The sequence below is a fragment of the Peromyscus eremicus genome, chromosome 11, assembly GCF_949786415.1.
Source record: "Peromyscus eremicus chromosome 11, PerEre_H2_v1, whole genome shotgun sequence".
Classification (NCBI taxonomy): Eukaryota; Metazoa; Chordata; class Mammalia; order Rodentia; family Cricetidae; genus Peromyscus; species Peromyscus eremicus.
In genome coordinates, this window is record NC_081427.1 from 60,827,412 (window position 1) to 60,846,981 (window position 19,570).

Consider the following 19,570-nt stretch of genomic DNA (forward strand, 5'->3'; position numbering starts at 1 on the left):
TTTATGGGCTACATGTCAAGACTAGAAGAGGCCATGTTTGTCATGTCACAGATTCCCGGTTAAAGAGGGTGGGTTGACGTCACAGCAACAGGTGCACTGAAGGGACCCCTTTCCATGGTTAGAGACACAAGAATGGGTCCACAAGATGAAGCTTCACAGTAATGAAAGTGCACAAGTCACCTTTCAGGACCAAGAAATCTGAACTCTAAGGAAGTCTGAGGAAAACTGGGGTTAGATTTATGTGACAGAATTTGCCAATCACAAAAGCAACAGCACCAACTGACTTCAGGAGCAGGAGAGAAGGGTACAGCAGAAGCATTAGCAAACTGAATTACAAACTTTTGGATGTCCAGTTCCTTCCCGGACAAGTGGCACCCCTGTCCTGTCCCAGCGGAACACAGCAGGCTTTCTCTAGAGACTTTTCAGTGACCTGATAGCATCAAGTACATGATAGACTGAAAAAGAAAGTCAAGGTCAAGTTGGGTTTCTGCCCCCATCTGGAGACCACAGTCAGTCCTACACCTCCAGGGACTTCCAGGATATCTGAACGGTCTGAAATAAAAAACCTAAAGATACGGACACCACAGGCTCTCCCAACAAAACAGCCCTGCTACATTACCCTAAGGTGAACCTGAAACCTCTCTCTAGGTATGCAAGCCTCATCCAAAGATGCTAAACTACTAGTCAACTTTGCAGAATCCTTTGGCATCCATAAGTGAAGAAGGACTGCCCCACAGTAAAGGGCAGACAGGAAGAGGAAAGGCAAGGCCAAAGCCAGCAAATGAATGCTGTGACTTAGAAGAAACAAATGGGCCAAAAGAAGAGCATTTCTACAGACTACCATTAATAATCCTCAAAGCAAGAGGAGAATAGAGGCAACCCTGAAACAAGAACATGGGAGAACAGATCCAGGAACAAGAGGATTGGTTTAATGTACGACAGCCTAAAAGACAAAACCAAGTCTATCTCGCAATAAGACAAAGCCAATTTAAAAAAGGTAAATACCTGAAAATATCAAATGATTAGAATTCCAGACCAAATTCCTACATCAAAGAAAAGAAGACTTACAAACACACAAATTAAGTAAAAGAAAGCAAAGAACTAACTCCAAAAACCTGCTAGAACTGAAAATTACTGTGTCAGGCCAAAGAAGCAGCAGGCACTTAAGACTACTGCAAGGAGAGCGCCCTCACAGCAGGCACAGGGGAGCACCCCTCACAGCAGGCACAGGGGAGCACCCTCACAGCAGGCACAGGGGAGCGCCCTCACAGCAGGCACAGGGGAGCACCCCTCACAGCAGGCACAGGGGAGCACCCTCACAGCAGGCACAGGGGAGCACCCTCACAGCAGGCACAGGGGAGTGCCCCTCACAGCAGGCACAGGGGAGCACCCTCACAGCAGGCACAGGGGAGCACCCTCACAGCAGGCACAGGGGAGCACCCTCACAGCAGGCACAGGGGAGCACCCTCACAGCAGGCACAGGGGAGCACCCTCACAGCAGGCACAGGGGAGCACCCTCACAGCAGGCACAGGGGAGCACCCTCACAGCAGGCACAGGGGAGCACCCTCACAGCAGGCACAGGGGAGCACCCTCACAGCAGGTACAGGGGAGCACCCTCACAGCAGGCACAGGGGAGCACCCTCACAGCAGGCACAGGGGAGCGCCCTCACAGCAGGTACAGGGGAGCGCCCTCACAGCAGGCACAGGGGAGCACCCTCACAGCAGGTACAGGGGAGCACCCTCACAGCAGGCACAGGGGAGCACCCTCACAGCAGGTACAGGGGAGCGCCCTCACAGCAGGCACAGGGGAGCACCCTCACAGCAGGTACAGGGGAGCGCCCTCACAGCAGGTACAGGGGAGCACCCTCACAGCAGGCACAGGGGAGCACCCTCACAGCAGGTACAGGAGAGCACCCTCACAGCAGGTACAGGGGAGCACCCTCACAGCAGGCACAGGGGAGCACCCTCACAGCAGGTACAGGGGAGCGCCCCTCACAGCAGGCACAGGGGAGCACCCTCACAGCAGGCACAGGGGAGCACCCTCACAGCAGGCACAGGGGAGCACCCTCACAGCAGGCACAGGGGAGCACCCTCACAGCAGGCACAGGGGAGCACCCTCACAGCAGGCACAGGGGAGCACCCTCACAGCAGGCACAGGGGAGCGCCCTCACAGCAGGCACAGGGGAGCACCCTCACAGCAGGCACAGGGGAGCACCCTCACAGCAGGCACAGGGGAGCGCCCTCACAGCAGGCACAGGGGAGCGCCCTCACAGCAGGTACAGGGGAGCGCCCTCACAGCAGGTACAGGGGAGCACCCTCACAGCAGGTACAGGGGAGCACCCTCACAGCAGGCACAGGGGAGCACCCTCACAGCAGGCACAGGGGAGCACCCTCACAGCAGGCACAGGGGAGCACCCTCACAGCAGGCACAGGGGAGTGCCCCTCACAGCAGGCACAGGGGAGTGCCCTCACAGCAGGCACCCAGCAGGGAGAAGAGCTAGGTGACAAGGGACCTACCACAGCTAAGCTTTACACATCATCCACATGCTAAAGGCTTGGTCACTGCTTCAGACACTCCTGGGCTGTAAGGGAACCTTTAAGAGATGGGGCCTAAATGAGGGTGAGGTCACTGGAGGCTCATGCAGGGACGGCCATCACAGACTCTTCTCCCTCTGGGTTCCGGGCTGCCACACCGTCTGCCATGATCACCTGTGTCAACTCCAGCCCAAAGGCACAAGGACAAGCAACCGTGTTCTGAAACCACAACGAAAGTAAGTTGTTCCTTATACACCGGTTTTCCTGAGATAGCCCATCAGTGATGGAAAGTAACACAGGATCCAGAACAAGGAAGCAGCCAAATGGATCATCAGGATGACGGAGATGAGGAGGAAGAAAGAGACCAGGATAACAACTTTGCAAAAAGCCAAAAGAGAAACCAGTGTAGTTAGAATGGGTGAGAAGAGTATGAGAACCACCTCATCAAGAAAATAAAATTAACACAACAACGTTTATTAACAAATAACATTGACATCACAGAAAATCAAAGCCACTTTTAACAAGCACACCCCAGTAGCAAAACTGAACACGAAAACTCGGTTACAGAATACACGTCATGTCAATGACCAGCAGTCAGTCATAATAACGTAAACATTAAATACTGTTCAAACCAAAGTCAGTTAGCTGGACTAGACAGGATGGCAAGAAATGTGGGCAGCTGTGAACAGGGCAAGAAAAGGAACAAAATCCTTATACTCCGCTTATGTATTCTGAAAATCAACAGCGTCTCGAAAAATCCTTAAATAAATAAATAAACAAATAAATAAATAAATAAATGTATGTATGTAAATCCTGTTACATGGAAATAACAAATCACAAATACCAAAAACATCAGCTAAAATGACTGAAGATAAATTTATCTTAGCTACAAAAACTGTGATTATAGACACAAAAGTTTTCCACTACAGCTCAGAGAACATCAGCATTTTAAAAACAAGGTTTTTTATTAAAAAAAATTTATTAAAAAAAATGGGTAAGATACCCCCAGCAATCAGATCAGTAACTACTCTGTCATCACAGAGCCTTCATCCAGTAACTGATGGAAGCAGATGAAGAGATCCACAGCCAAGCGCCAGGCCGAGCTCTGGGAGTCCAGTCGAAGAGAGGGAAGAGGGATTCTATGAACAAGGAGCATCAAGATCATGATGGGGAAACCTACAGAGACAACCAAACCAAGCTAGTGGCAACTCATGAACTTTAGACCAACAGCTGTGGAGCCTCCATGGAACTAGACTAGGCCCTCTGCATAGGTGAGACAGTTGTGTAGCTTGATTTGCTTAAGGGGGCCCCTGGCAGTAGGATCAGGATCCATCCCTGGTGCATGAGCTGGCTTTTTGGAGCCCAGTGCCTATGGTGGGACACCTCACACAGCCTTGATGCAAGGGGAAGGGTTTGAACCCGCCTCTACTGAATGTACCAGGCTCTGCTGACTCCCGATGGGAGGCCTTACCTTGTCAGATGAGGGAATGAGGGATCGGTTGGGGGTAAAGGCTAGGGGGCGGGAGGTGGGAAGAGAGGGGGAATCTGTGGTTGGTATGTAAAATGAATAATAAATTTCTTAATTTAAAAAAATGTTGATAGAATTAAAATAAATTTCCTAGTTATTAATATGTTTATATAATTTGAAAATTATAGAGAAACTAAAATGAATTTTTTCCATTCACATAAAACCACTGATGTATTGTCTCTGAATATTTCTACTACATATGTACATACTTATATATGTAAAATCTTTTAAATGAAACTTGAGCATTTACACTGATAATGCAAATTACTATAGCATTTTCTTTAAAAATTAGCATTATATCACTAACATAAAAAGAATATTCTGATATCTTTAAATATTCTTTTAAATTGTGGTGTCCACTACCATCACTTAGTCATTTTTCCAATTGTTCTTTGATGGGGACAAATAGTTTTTCTTTCTCAAACTCCCATTTCTTGACTTGCATCTTTTCCCAATTCCCTTCTGCCAAGCACTCTGCTTGTCCTTTGGGAATCCTGCCCTCCAGCCCTGGCCTTCTGTGTTGGGAAACTACAAGGTTTTAGTTAACTGCCCCCCACTCTCTCCCCTCTTCCCCCACCTCTCCCCTCTCCCCCATCCTACTTCTCTCACTTCTCCTCCCACCTCTCCCCTCCCCCCACCCCACCTCTCTCCTCTCCCTCCCACTTCTCTCCTCTCCCCCACCTCTCTCCTCTCCCCCACCTCTCTCTCCTCTCCCCCACCTCTCTCCCCTTTCCCCCCACCTCTCTCCTCTCCCTCCCACTTCTCTCCTCTCCTCCACCTCTCTCCCCTCTCCCCCCACCTCAAAGATTCTAACAATAATATGATGCCCTGATAAGTAAGTTATCAAGTTCCACTTGTTTTACATTTTGATCTTCCAACTACCATCATCACCAGCATCTAGTTCAAGCCATCAGTGTCACCAGGCTAGAGTTCTAACTTGTCCCTCAGAGTCCACCTTATACCATCTGGAAGCATTTCCTACCATACAGTCATAGTGATTGCCGAAAAACACAAACTAATGTCATGGTACTCTGCTTAAAACTCAAAACCCTTTAGTGGCTTCTGATGTTTCCAGAATAAATTTTAAAATGTTTGCTTGCTAGTAAGGCCCTACATATCTGATCTTTGCTAACATATTCAGCGTCATTTCATACACGTCTGTAGCTGGAGTTTTTCTGGTCCACGTCAGGACAAATCTCTCTCACCCGCCAGTCCCAAAGCCACTCAGACCCAACCAAGTAAACACACAAAGACTTATATTGCTTACAAATTGTATGGCCACAGCAGGCTTCTTGTTATCTAGTTCTTATATCTTAAATTAGCCCATTTCTATTAGTCTATAAGTTGCCACGTGGTGCGTGGCTTACCAGTACCTTACATCTCGCATTTCATGGTGGCAGCTGGCAGCATCTCTCTGCCTCGGCCTTCCACTTCCCAGAATTCTCCTCTCTACTTGTCCCGCCTATACTTCCTGCCTGGCTACTGGCCAATCAGCATTTTATTTATTAACCAATCAGAGCAACACATTTAACGTACAGAACATCCCACAGCACTCTGGCTCTTCCTTGCCTCAGAACCATGGCACATACTATTTCCTGTGTAGAAGAATTCCTTCTTCCCTCCTCCGATTCCTTGGCTAACTCCCATCCTGAATAAGATTTAAAGTGGCTTATTGTGTTCTATATATACAGTGGCCCCTAGAGTGGACAACACTAGAGTTCTGGATCTAAGGCAGGCATCACTTTAATAAAATAATTCACATTTTTTTATGTCTGTGCCCTAGGAGAATGAAAAGTATATCAGTCTTGATCTGATGTTTGGCCTTGTGTCTAGAAAAGTGTGTGTGTGTGTGTGTGTGTGTGTGTGTGTAAAATCAGCTGTCAGGTCAGGAGACAAAGTATTGGCACTATTCCACAGAACCCAGGTTTGATTCCTTGCGCTCTCATGGTTGGTGGTGACCGTCTTCCGCTGGTCATGACCAACACCATCATCTGACCTCCACAGACATCAGGCATGTGCTGCACACACCTATGTGCAGACAAACACTCATATACCAAAATAAATAATCGTTTAAACCTGAAACCAACTACCATCTCTGCCTAAATGTCCTGTAAACATAGAAATTTCAACATAGGCAGGACTGAACCTGTTAGACATAACTTCCTATAGAGAGTTTTCCCATACTGTTTTCTGACAGTGCCTCATCAGTCCTGCACCTCTACCTGATTAAATGGTCTCCATCTTGATCAGTCCCATAGGAATTACCACAACAGTATAAGGAGGAGTTTCCTTCTCTAGCTTCAACCTGAACTGTCTTGAAACATCAGCGTCACTAAGGTGATGTCTAACTAAAACAAATAAGGTCCTGTAATTCCCATTCAGACTTTGCAGTGACTTCTCCCACATATGAAATATCACTGCTGCAATATTAATGGGCTACATCACAATTTACCTCTTTGTCTCTCCACTTGCTCCTCGGTGTACAGAGGTCAGTCCTAAGTGTGACTTAATCCTCTGTATCCTTAAGCTCTGTTAATAGCAAGCAATAAGACAACTAGTGGCTACCACTGACATGTGGCTGCCACTTCCTGCATCTTTACAAGTATCTTGCCATGCTGGTCACTGTTGTGGTTCACAGGTGCTACAACTAGGTAAGACTGTTCAATGCTGTCCCTCCTTTGGTAACTTGCACAGTATTTTCTGGTATCGTGGAAGAGCAAGGAGGCTTTCAAGACAGAACCAGCTCCAATCATCTGAGTCCTGTATCCTAAATGTGTGCCATCTTCAGTAACAGGGATCCACCCCCAACCCCTGAAAGGTCTTAGGGGTCACTTAGACTACCCTGACTAACCATCCAAAAGACAGTTTCTCATGCCTAGTGCTAAGATTTTTGTTAGTCTCTGATTCTTGTGGGGAGCACTATCAGTCCAAGTGGCTTCACTTCTCTAAGCTATACATCTACACACATATAAAAACATATGTGTGTATGTATGTATATATTCCTATACTTATATGCATTGTGTATAACTTTAGGTAAACACTAAATAATATGGATGCTTGGGGTTTAATAAACAACTGGTTATCTGTCCCTCATCCCCCCTTTTCCATCTGTACTGGCCTCCTTCTGTTGGAACCCCCTCTGTTCTCCTACTTCCCGTGTCACAGTACGTGTATCCTTCTACTCCTCCCCCACGCCCACTCCACCCCCAACACACACACACACACACACACACACACACACACACACACACACACACACCAATGGCCCCTTTGCATGCCCTGTTTTCTGTGGTTACTCCACAATGCACACTCACGTCTGAGGATCTGGGGCTAGGGACCACAAGTGAGAGATAATATGTGGCATTTGTCTTTCTGGGTCTGGGTTACCTCACTAAATATAATCTTTTCTAGTTCCATCCATTTAGATACAAATTTCAGGATTTCCTTTTCTTTGCAGCTAAACAGTATTCCATTGTGTATGTGTACCAACTTCAAAACATTACCATGCATCTGCTGAAGGACATTTAGGTTGTTCACATTTTCTGGCAACTGTGAATAGAGCAGCATGAACACTGCTGAACAAGTATCTGTGGAGTGCACTGTCTACTCCTTCAGGCATATGCCACGGTGCGACGATATAACTGGGTCACATGGTAGAGTTATCGTTAGATTTTGAAGGACTCTCTACACTGCTCTCCAGAGTTGCTGTACCAGTTTGCACTCCCTCCTCTTTCTCCACGTCCTTGCAATCATTTGTTGTCAGTTGTTGTGTTGATCTGAACCATTCTGACGGGGGGGGGGGGGGGGGGGGGGGAGATTATGCTTGGGTACCGGAAACCTAGACAGCTTCCCAGGGCTAATGAGATCATGGCCATTAGAAAAGAATCTACTACCGCCACTTTACCAGACTAGCACAATTCCTTACTACATTCTAAACCTTATCCTTATACCTGCAGGTAAGTACCGCTGTCACCCCTCACCATCAAAGAAGCTTTTCTTTACAGCAAACCACAACTGGACACAATGCACAAGTAAATGGAGCTCCTGTGAGGAGCCAGGCCCAACGATACATCTATATCACAGCTCTTGTACCTAAGTTCAGAGGACACAGCAGAGAGGTCAGAAAGACTGTGGGAGCCAAATACAAGTCTAGGCAAAGCAGTCTCTCCTAAGATGACTGCATTAACAAGACCAGAGCAATGACAACATCAACGGACTTGTTAACAGAGAGGAGGAAATTTTCATGGGGTCCCATCTCTAGACAAGGAATTACAGGCAACAAATGACTACTGGGAGGTGGAGAACCAGCCTCTCCCAGGGTGATCAGCCCTGAAACATATACTCACAAACAACAAAAGTCAATCAGCAGGCTGTATTTACATATTTTTGCATATGTGTGTATATGCATATAAATGCAAGTATGTATGGAACAGTAATAACGAATGAAAAAGAGGGCATCAACTCAGGAGTGGCATTTGGACATGGGTGGGGTGACAAAGAGTGCCTGGGGGGAGGCTGGAGGGAGGAAAGGAGGGAAGTAGTAGAATTCTATTTCAAGTCAAAACACTTTTCAACTAGTGACCAAGAGCAGCACGGGTGCTTCACGCAATGGTGTACGCTTAGGGCATGGCCACTGTGACATCTGCTACAACATTCACTACCTCAGAGTTTCCTGTTGAGTTTAACCTCCTTATATTATTTTAAACCTTTCGTCCCATGCAAAACAAGGTTCATGGTTTTATTTATCCTTTCAGTTTTTGCTTTTATTCTCCATATCCCCTAAGATTTTCCCATGTTATCTCTCCAAGCATAAAATACAAAACCTTCTGCACTTCAACCACACAAAACCTTCAACCATTTGCAAAGTCTACACAAAAGGTACCAGAACCAGTCACAGAAGCCTATGCAGTTGTGGCCTCTCCAAGGGGAAAACTGAATCCAGAGCTGAAGCATGCTGTCCACCTCTCCAACTTCTAAGCTGAAGCCGTACTGCACAGCATCTTCCCATGGCCATCACTACTTACAAGTTTTTGGTTGTGAAAAATGGCCTTTATTCTCTCCTAGAAGTTATGAAGTAACTGAGAAATGATTCCTTCCAAAGACAAGGAAGGCACACGAAAAGCTCACAGCAACACATTATTAGCAAGAAAGTATGTTTCAGGAATTAACACAAGGGGAGGGGTGGAGAAAGAAACCACCAAATTTTCACTATAGCTATACTATACATCATATACTACCTTCACAAGGGTTGTCAATGCTGTACGTCATACACCCCATTCACTAGGGCTGTGTACACTGTAAACATACACCCCATTCACTAGGGCTGTGTACACTGTAAACATACACCCCATTCACTAGGGCTGTGTACACTGTAAACATACACCCCATTCACTAGGGCTGTGTACACTGTATAGCATACACCCCATTCACTAGGGCTATGCACACTGTAAACATACACCCCATTCACTAGGGCTGTCTACACTGTAAACATACATCCCATTCACTAGGGCTGTCTACACTGTAAACATACACCCCATTCACTAGGGCTGTCTACACTGTAAACATACACCCCATTCACTAGGGCTGTCTATACTGCAAACATACACCCCATTCACTAGGGCTGTCTACAACTGTAAACATACACCCCATTCACTAGGGCTGTCTACACTGTAAACATACACCCCATTCACTAGGGCTGTCTACACTGTAAACATACACCCCATTCACTAGGGCTGTCTACACTGTAAACATACACCCCATTCACTAGGGCTGTCTATACTGCAAACATACACCCCATTCACTAGGGCTGTCTACACTGTAAACATACACCCCATTCACTAGGGCTGTCTACACTGTAAACATACACCCCATTCACTAGGGCTGTCTACACTGTAAACATACACCCCATTCACTAGGGCTGTCTACACTGTAAACATACACCCCATTCACTAGGGCTGTCTATACTGTAAACATACACCCCATTCACTAGGGCTGTACCTCATACACCACAGAGGCAGAATTTTGAGGACTAAATGAAATAAACAGATCCAAATTACTGGCTGAAAAAGAAAAGTTCATATAAAAGCTGAGAAAAAAAAAAAACAGCAGACAACAGTGCTAAGAAAAATGTAGAAAGATGGGGAGTGGGTTGGGGGAGAAGGCTGGGGGGCAGGAGGAGGGAGGACAGGGGAAGCTGTGGTTGGTATGTAAAATGAAAAGAAAATCTCTTAATAAAAAAATGAAGAAAAAAAGAAAAAGAAAAATGTAGAAAGATCTACTAGTTCTGAAAGCAAGCAAAGCAGACTAGCATGCAGATGTGACCGAGAGAGATGACAGACACAGAGACAGAGACAGACAGAACGCTGAAGTCAAAGAGCATTAGTGAAGGTGAAGGACTCAGCTTCCCTGACAAGCTCTGAACTGAAATTGTCCTATATTACTCACACTTCATACATCCATTGTAAGATTACGTTTTCTATTCCAGACATTCACAGAAATGTCAAGTTGTCAATATTCAATGAGATTACACTCCTTGAGGGATCTAGGAAAGAAAGGCACTCACCAAGGTTATCACTACTATTTAGCTACAAATAATGCCACATTAAATAAATCAGTGCTTCCCACACTAAGAAAGGCAGTTTAGACAACAGAGATTAATGTAAACTTCTAAGGCTGTTTCTATTTAGATGTTGCTATAAACTTCCTGCAAGAAATCCCTTTCTTTAAATGTAATTGATATTTGGCCGGGCGGTGGTGGCGCACGCCTTTAATCCCAGCACTCAGGAGGATCTCTGTGAGTTCGAGGCCAGCCTGGACTACCAAGTGAGTTCCAGGAAAGGCACAAAGCTACACAGAGAAACCCTGTCTCGAAAAAAAAAAAAAAAAAATGTAATTGATATTTAAAGAACATGAAATCTATAGGTTTTGTCCAACTCCTCCTTCATTTACGTTTTTATCAGAAAATATACTCTTGGCAGAAAGCTCCATCTCTTTCTTCAGCAAACACATACTATGTTTATTCTTCCAGCTATTCCTGAAGCATTCTACCTCATACAGTAGAACAGATAAGGTCCCGGAGCTTTCAAAACAAAGTCTGATAACCTCCTCCGCAGCATAAGCTGAGATCGACTCCGGGTCACAAGCAGCAGCTTGAGTGACCGGCTGGCCCACACCTTCTACAGTGACAGCAGCTGCTGGTGAGCTTTCCTGTCTTCTCTGGCTCACCTTCTCCAGGAGTTGAAGTCACCACGGTTCTTCCCCGTTTCTACTACAGACCCTACTTCCTTCAAGAGCTAAGCCAAACCAACAGGAGAGGGCAGTTACTTTCTTAATCCAGTTCAACTTATTACTTCTCAAGGGGGTCCTTCATGAGCTTATACTGTCCACAAGCCAACGTAGACCTAGGAAGTCACCCTGACACTGGGCACATTGTAAGTACCCGGGGTATTCCCACCTATTTTGACTTTGGGCTTGAGTAAGAAGACTCTAGGGGACAACTGATACCGTGTTTTGAATATATAGAAATTGACTTTCACTGAGAACAGTAAAAAGACAAGACACGGACAAATGCTTTAAAAAGAAGAGTTTAGCTGACTGTGGAGATGCATAGTCCCACACTTGGAAGGCTTATAGAGAAGGATAATAAGTTCAAGGCCAACCTTGGCAAAAAGAATGATTCCAGGCCAACCTAGTTTATACAACTACATACTACACCTCAAAAGAAAATAAGAAAAAAAAAAGAGTGGAAGGAGAGAGGAAAGGGGGGTTCAGAGGACTGGCTAGCCTATTACACCCAAGAGAAAAGGACATGCCACTCCCCAAGGCTGCTTAGAAAACACCGAGGTCAGTCAGGAGGTCGAATGAACTGAAGGAAGGTGTGGCACAAGCCTTGATGACTTCTATGCAGAAACAGCCAATCAGGGCAAGGCAAGTAGGTTAGGGCGGCCTCTAAGTCCTGCCCCCCTCCCCGCCCCCTTACCTGGAGCCTGACCCTGGAGTGTTATTAGGGCAAGGAGGAAGGAGCTCAGTCTGTGAGAGCTCAATAAAGGTAGTACTTGGCAAGGCTAGATGGGCAGCCTTCCATCTGAAAGGTGCCACAAGGGAATCACTTGCTACCACTAGAATTAGCTAGCCCTTTAGGAGCAGTGTATCCCAGGCCAGTAAGACCCCGAAATGTCACAGCTTTATAAGTTATAGAAAATAAAAATATAATTACATGCCCAGACTGCAGCTCTGTGACCAGCGCTCACACAGCTTCACAACACAAGAGCTCTGGCAAGAGCAATCGTCGCTAGCTAAAGGAGAGCTGCCTTCTGCCCTGAGAGCAATCCTCCCTCATCTTGGGTTGCCACTACCAAGATATGGTGATAAATGCATGGGAGGAGCCATTATAAATCGTGTTGCCTTGATTCATCATTTACGTCCTAACATGAAATCTGTATCCAAGCTCAACAAAACAGTAACAGGATTTGCTGTAACTAAAGAAACCACACTACTGGAAGGAGAATCACTCAAATAGAAAAACTCTGGGCACTAGAGTCATATCTGCTAAGCTTTGCAAGTGACACCAGGAGCTATTATTTTGGATACTTGCATAAAAAATACAACAAAAGGAACACAAAAAAAATTACACCTCCAGATTTCAAACTCGATCACTCGTGTTTATCATCTAACACAAGCTGACTGGGGACTCTCAAGGCATTCCCTCTCTCTCTCATCTTCTAAGTAAACGTTTTGTTCTACTTTAAAATGCTATCAACTATTTGCTTTTAGAATTCACAATTTGGCTTTAATCACAATTCAGTACAGTAACAGTTTAGGAAAATCTTAAACTTCTATATCGATTGTTTTTTTTACTGGTAACATTCATTTCACTGTGTATTCCATGTAAAAATAAAACCAAATCAGGTTAAAGCATATATATATATAGCTTATCAACAATAAAAAGTTATCATCTTTCTAGACCATTTTCATAATCATATGCATGCTTGGTAGCTAATATAATCATAAGAAACAAAGTATTAGGATAGTGTTTAAAAACCAACTACATGGAAATACAGTTCCCAGTTAGCCAAACAGGCTCAGTACATTTATCACGTGACTCAGGAAAACCAGTATCACTGCACAACAACAGAGGAACACTAAAATCCACCACTCCTAATTAAGTCAGAATAGACGTAACAACAGGATTAAGCCTACGCTTGAAGGATGATTGGTCAGAGCATCTGAATATGCTGCTCCAATTCCTATGCTTAATAACCAATCATCAATTGAAACCATCTAGACAATGTTTGATATAGAACCTAAAGTATTCCCAAGTATGTTATTTACCTTCTGAAGAACATTTCCAGCTCAGACAGGTATTATTGCTGGGAGAAAGAACAGAAGCTATTTTCCCCTATTCCATTTTGCTTCAACTTGCACTCCCCATGAAAAACTACAGAGTATTTGTAGTCTCTTTTCAGTTTGTGAGTATACATGCTGTATGTACATAGAATGGAGGGCCGGAGGGATGGCTCAGCAATCATTCATCCCACAGACCTGAGTTCTGTTCCCAGCACCAACACCCTCTGGACCTCCAGCTCCAGGGGACACAGCACTCTGGCCTTCCGGGGCACCTGCACAGATATGTGCACACTAACACACATACACACATATAAATAAAACATATTTGTAAAAGACATGAGCAGAACAGAAGTTTGACTCTGAAAACTGAAGGAATGACCTGGAGTTCCTAATTTCCAATAGAGAAGTATCACCAGAGTATAGACAGGCCTTTAAGAATCTCATGTAAACCTTCCATACCCATTTCCTGCCACTTTCAACACAATACCAGAGATAGAGTACAAAGTCTGCCGGAGGGGCTGGCAAGATGACTCGGGTTAACAGCATTTGCTGCTCTTTCTTAAGCCCCAAGTGAGGTTTACGGCAGCCACACTGGGTCAGTCACAACTAACTGCTTATAACTCCAACTCTGGAGAATCTAATGCACACACAGGGTTGCTCAATGAACTACGTGAAGGGATTTATGTGAGGGAGAGCTCTGTGTCAGCAGCAGTACCAATTGCAGCATTCTCCAGAAGAAACTAAACAGCACACCTTATAACCCATAAGAAAGCAAACTCTCACAGGATTACAGACCTACATACAAACAAAAATGAAACTGTAACCAAATGGAACAAAATATAGGGGGATTGTGATATCAGATACAAAGTTTTCTGTAGACCACAAAAACAAACCATGAAGTGCTGATCTACATGCTGTAATGTGGGACTTCACTCGGTGAAAATGAAAACTAATGAGTTATATTACATCTAAAATCAATAAGGATCAGTGTTTCTCATGGACATCCTGCAGAGGAGAAGCGCAAAGCAGACACCAGCCAAGGAAACAGACACATCCTGCAGACATTTATTGAGCAGCTACTGTTTTCCGTGCTAGGGATGCAGCTGTAAAAAAGCAAGCAAACAAGATATGTTCCCTGTTTCCAAGAACTTGAGCAAATGAAGTCAACAAATACATGACTGCTACAGTGTACTGTGTTAGAGACCAGGAATATTGATACGGCAGGACAAAGAAAGGACTGGAGCACACTGAAGAAGGGTAGTCACAGCTCTTCCTGGGCTGTGACAGGAAGCAGAGGTCTGAGGATAGTGAGTGAGCTGTTTCAGTAAGAATTTCCAAGACAGAAAACAGCCACAAGTATGTAAAGAGAACGAATTCACTGATTATCCGAGATCAGCAGTGAAGTCACAATACACAACCTGCAAACACCACCAGACTGAAAAACAGAGGCTTACAGCAAGCGCCAAGCAGGCGGGATGGCTCAGCCACTAAAGGCACCTGCTACCAAGCCTGACAAAGAAGAGTCCAAGTCCTTAACCCACACGGTGAAGGACCTCTGACCTCCTCCACATGCTGTGGCATGTGAAAACACGGGCAGCGGGGAGGGAGAGATAAGTAAATAAATAAATAACGTGGTGAAAGGGTTTGCTTAACTACCAAGGGTCAGTGAAATAGAGGGGAGAGAGGTGCTGCTAGCGAGGGCTTGGAAGAATCCTGGCTGAGTATTCCGAGCCCGAAAATCAGACGTACAGGCCAGAGAAAGATGGCTCCGCAGTTCAAGGACCCAGTTTGACTTCCACCACCCACACTGCCAACAACCATCTATGTGCAACTCCAGTCCCAGGGGACCCAACACCCTCTTCTGGCCAAGTTGGTACAAAACATCTATACATATTTAAAGAAATGAGAAAAAAATGTTCAGTACCCCAAAATATGAAATGTTTTTAGTACCAACATATTTCCACGAACAGAAAATTCCATGTGTCTCATGTGATGACCTAATGTCAAAATGCAGTTGCACTAAAACTACTGTGAAAATCACCTTTAAGGCTATGTGCTTCAAGAGCAGATGAAAAAATAACTGAACTTCATACTTATAAGTGAGTCTCACCCCCAAGATACCTCCTGTGTCTACACAAATGGATAGACGGTACAGTCACCTGAGGACCAGATGAGATATCAGTAGGTGCACGTCATGAAGCAGATACACAGAAACCCAAACAGAAGTTTTCGTAAGTATTGTCCGTTAACTCCAAAGCCAGAGCAGAGCGCAGTGAGTGGATGACGGTCTAATCAGTGTGGCACACGAAGAGGTAGACACCAAGCCCAGGCCAGAGCGGCCCCTCTGACTATACCAATGTGCCACTATTGTAATTTAAAACTGAACACTGCCACTGGAATTCAAGCTTCCTAAAATAGTATTTAGTCCCACAATGCCACTGGTCTTGGCAACCACAGAAGCAGTTAAGCGCTACATGGTTTAAATACTGCACATCACCCTCAGGAGCTTTTTCTAGGGAGTACCCTACTGTTCTTCAGTATAGAAGCTTCTTCTACTCACACGAGGCTTCCTTGCTTCTTTCAGGATAAACACAACACTTTTAAACATCTAAGAATTAGTTTCTCCAAAAGAATATCCTTTGTCTGTCTGCCTCTATTTTCATTTGCATCCCACCTATTCTACCAGGTCCGGTATTCACAATGCTTCTATAGCTTTAACCGAATGAACTGAAGTCCCCTGACTATTCCAAGCAGTTTCCCTGATGACTTCAGGCCACACCCCTTCCTTCTTTAATTTCTTTTGCACTTGCTCTGTGCACCATTCAATTAGCACCTTATTATCCTGGCACCTCCTTTAACCGGCATCACTGGGAAAGCAAAGTGTTCATCAGAAGTGAATTTCCCAGACAACAGAAGCAGTAATTTAAGAGGCAAAAAAGGAGAGTAGGAAAAGTGCTACCTGTAGTTACTGACAGACCCAAGTTCAAATCCCAAGTCTGTTACTATGAGCTAAGTTTCCCCAAGTGTCAACAGACATCTCTACGTTTGTCACATCATATTATAAAGAGGGATATATTATCACCTTCACAAAGTTGCTGGCTTACAGAAATCGCACATAAAGTATCTAGCAAGCACCTATAAACAGAGCTCTAACTACTCCACCTACTATTATAGACTAAGACATTAATTTTATGGAAACACTCATTTACATACTTTTATATCTTTCTCAAGACTGAATAAAATTGAGCATTTCCTAACGATACCCTCATCACTCAAAATGGAGATATCCAATAAATACTAATCAAAGGCCATAAAACTAGCATCAAAATGATGGAGTTATCAGCTAACGTCATTATGTTTTGTCAACTATTAACTCAAATACCTTAATAGTTTACTAAAAACATCACACATTTGTCCTTTATCTTTTTTAGATGACCACAGATTTAAAGAAAAGTCATTAATATATTCCTGGGATGGAAGTATTGCACTCAAAAAGTAATCATGTCTACCAGTACTTTTAAAGTCTAGGAAGTTACTAAGCCAAATGAACCTCTGGCAATATCCAGTAGAAAATTATCTTCATGCCAGGTAAGAGCAAAGACTTCCTGGCTACTTCCTACATTTTGGGCTAAAATGGTTTGTCTACTTCAAGCATTCCAGCAACCAATCTAATAAGAACCTTAAAAGTAGGTCATTTACCTTATCCCAATAGACTGCAATTGATATAATTTTCTTTGATCTCTAAGTTTCAATAAATATAAAGAGATAACCATATAAATGAGAAGATACTTCTTTCCTTCATGGTCACTGATTCTTTGAAAAGATAAAATGTAATTGTGTGTGTGTGTGTGTGTGTGTGTGTGTGTGTGTGTGTGTTGCTTTACTCGTTTTTAGTTATATACAGAGCTTAGGAATGTAACAGGATAAAATCCTGAATGGATAATTAACCAGGCCGTTTCAACTCCACAAGCACTGAAGCACTAGGTTTCCAGGCCTTCACACTGGTCCGTAAGATGGTGTCTGATTTGATGCTTCCTATTCAGCCAAGGCTGACTTCTATACCATAACTATAGGAAGTAGAAAGTCTGAGCATTTAGAACACTACAGTCAAAGTGGGAAGATATACTCAAAACCATAAAATACATGTACTTCAGAGAATAAAACATGCCAAAACAATGGCATGTTATCATCGTGTATGCAATGTTTTAATTCTTTTTAGTGCTTCTAAATATGAAAACTGTAGTTTACCTTCTCCAAAATAAAGAGGTAAAATCCATGATCCATAAAATATAAAATAGTTCCAATATAAAAACCTCAAAAGTGCATGTTCTTGATGAACACAGGAGTTATCTTTCCAGCGTGGATACACACACACAGTGAGGGGCATTTTATTACCAGGCACTCCATATTTCCTTATTATGCCATAAGCAATATCTTCATTATTCTAAATAAAACTGTTCAGCTTCCAATCAAAATCCTAGGAAAATTAAGTGGAATCCCACAAACTTAATTTATTCAATGGAGCTCTAAATCGTATCTATTAGGAACAGGACAGTTTTCTTACTTTCTCATCCTATTGCTTTTCATAAGAACTTCCCTTTTTACATTAGGACTTGGGGGAAGAAAGGATCTAATTATAGTTTCAAAAATAAAAAATTATTATAAAAAAACAGAAAATTGAAACATCAAAATTTTTTAAAGTCCTAAGTAAATAATTTTCTCATCATTAGAAGGGGCTCTTAGAAGATAATTCAGTTATAAAACTCTTCAACTTAAATAATTTCAAATGATTTAAATTTATAACATTTTAAACACTTATTAAGTATTTACTCTTTCTTCATCAAACAAGATTAAGTATGTCCAGAATTCCCCAATAACAGAAAATGTCTGTTGTATTAAGATCATTTCGATGTCAATAACAAAATGAAAACCTATCAGTCATAAGCAGAAAAAAATGAAGGCTCCAATAACCTCAAGACTCTACTGAATGGACGAGAAAACTTGGATGTCACAGTAATAAATAAGCATAAAGGAAAACACAGAGCTCCTGTGACATCAAAACAGCTGAAAACCGGGTTCCTCTTAGTTATAGGAAGTGAGATCAACAGCCAGAAAGAAAGTACCTTTGGCAATACAATTAGCTGACAGCGCTCCCATAAACCCCAGTGACAACGGCGATTTCCGTCTGGAGGCAGGCCCCAGATACTAAGTAATGCTTAATAAAACCTAGCTAAATATCCATGCATTTTTAGAAAGATATGAAACTATTCTCTGCTCTGTCAAAAAAAAAAGGAATCCAAAATTTATTAAAGCATTATCAGCATTATAGTTACTTGGAAAAAAATCCCCAATCAAGCCGGGCGGTGGTGGCGCACGCCTTTAATTCCAGCACTCGGGAGGCAGAGGCAGGCGGATCTCTGTGAGTTCGAGGCCAGCCTGGTCTCCAAAGCGAGTTCCAGGAAAGGCACAAAGCTACACAGAGAAACCCTGTCTCGAAAAACCAAAAAAAAAAAAAAAAAATCCCCAATCAAAAACGAGCAGGTTGTATTAGGAAACAGGCACAAAGCTGGCATTTTCTGACTAGACTCAACACCCTTTGTTTTGTTAAGTTAAAGATACATAAGTGAAGTAGTAGATGATATAGAAACAAACTACGCCTGTTTCTTTGCCTTTTACACTGTCTTAAGTACACAGATAAAAACAGGCCAATGTTTAATATGTTTGTACATACTGGCAATAGCCAAGGAAAATTTAGAATAGACAACATAACAATAACCTTAAATATTTAATGCCTTAAAAGAGCTGGCAAACCTAGACTACGATATTCTTCACCTTGGTTAGTCTGCAGTTTGATTTGACATAAATCTCTCCCTCTCTCCAGTCTATTCTAAATGACAATGGACCACTCACTCTACTACAGAAACAACTCTTATCATTTCAAAGCTGCTGCCATTATCAAGAGGACAATCAAAATAACGAGACTATGCACGACGCAGAGAAATTCTGCTATCCTCCACCAGCAGAGGACATGACTTAGGCCTGTGAAGTGGAGTAGAAATCTTTCTTCTAGTTAAACAGGACACACAGAAGCCATGTGAAGGTGGCACACAATAACAGTAGTACTGCTGCCTCTCCTGTCCATAAATGATTACAAATGACAT

The 19,570-nt window shown here is 43.5% G+C and overlaps 1 protein-coding gene across 3 annotated transcripts in view; it reads right to left on the reverse strand.

Moving 5' to 3' along the window:
• The window catches only part of Ssbp2 (single stranded DNA binding protein 2), a 263,562-nt gene that overhangs the window by 224,516 nt on the left and 19,476 nt on the right, over positions 1 to 19,570 (reverse strand). The window lies entirely within an intron of this gene.